This window comes from Lissotriton vulgaris, chromosome 4_1 (genome assembly GCF_964263255.1).
Source record: "Lissotriton vulgaris chromosome 4_1, aLisVul1.2, whole genome shotgun sequence".
Classification (NCBI taxonomy): Eukaryota; Metazoa; Chordata; class Amphibia; order Caudata; family Salamandridae; genus Lissotriton; species Lissotriton vulgaris.
Window position 1 is genome coordinate 1,301,526,797 of NC_141691.1, and position 1,148 is coordinate 1,301,527,944.

The window sequence follows — 1,148 nt, forward strand, 5'->3', positions numbered from 1 at the left end:
CTGGGGTGCGGGAACTACTCCGTCCTGCAAGCCGGTCCGGGCGCCGGGGACGGAGGGTCCACCAGGGCCCAGGGAGGCTCTCGGGGCAGGCAGATTAGCGTCCTTTCGGTCCCCGCCATCGGGTCGGCCCTCTCCCCTCGGCCATCTGGTCGCCTGCAAAGCTTTCCTATGGGGCGACTAGATGGCCGGGCTTCCCTGGAAGTCCCGATGGGGTGCCATTTGCCTCCCGGATCCCAGCCTGGGCTCCAGGAGGTCAGGCAAGTTTGCGCCCTGGGTCCCCTCTGTCACCTCGAGTGCACGGATTACAAGAAAGAAGGGTAATTTTCCTCCGGATTAGTAGGTGCAAGGGTATGCCCAAACACCCTCCCGGGGCTGGTGGTTCCCTGCCGGGGACCAGATGGGATGTGCCCCGGGCAACACCTCCCAGGTGTCCGGGGCTCCCTCCTCCGACCCGCGGCGTGGGGAAGAGCCCGGGACGGGCTCCATGGGTCCCGGGCCCTGCAACCCCGGAGCCCCGGAGCCCTGCTGCCCTGGAGCCCTGGAGCCCTGCAGCCCCCGAGCCCAGCAGCCCCAGAGCCCTGCTGCCCTGCAGCCCCCGAGCCCTGGAGCCCAGCAGCCCGGGAGCCCCGGAGCCCTGCAGCCCCGGAGCCCCGGAGCCGTCGAGCTGGAGTTCTGGACTTTTTGGTTCCGTCCAGAGGTGTCAGGGTACAACACCCAAAGACCCCGGAGTTCCACCTGCCTTGGTGCACAAATGAACAGAAACACGGGCTTCTCGATGGTGGCGTCAAAGACCAAAGGTTTATTACTGCAGGGACACAGAAGTCACAGAATCTACACACGGGCAGAGACTAGGAGCCTGTTCGATTTGTACAAAGAGGGCTGCTCCTTATATACGGTTTTTTATGCTAGGGGCAAATTCTTTACATGTAATACATTCCCAAAACCTTTGTGTCTAAAACAATAAATATTTGGTGTTACACAGGAACCGTCGATAATATCTGAGGCCAAACATTGCGAAGAGAGGGGTTCCCACTAGTTTGTCACAATTCCCTGTCAATATTGCATTCAGGACCCGGACCGCCTCATCGTAAAGTTCGTTACCTCCCCCTAATAAAGATTCAGAAAGAAAGAAACAGAGCCAGGTGTGG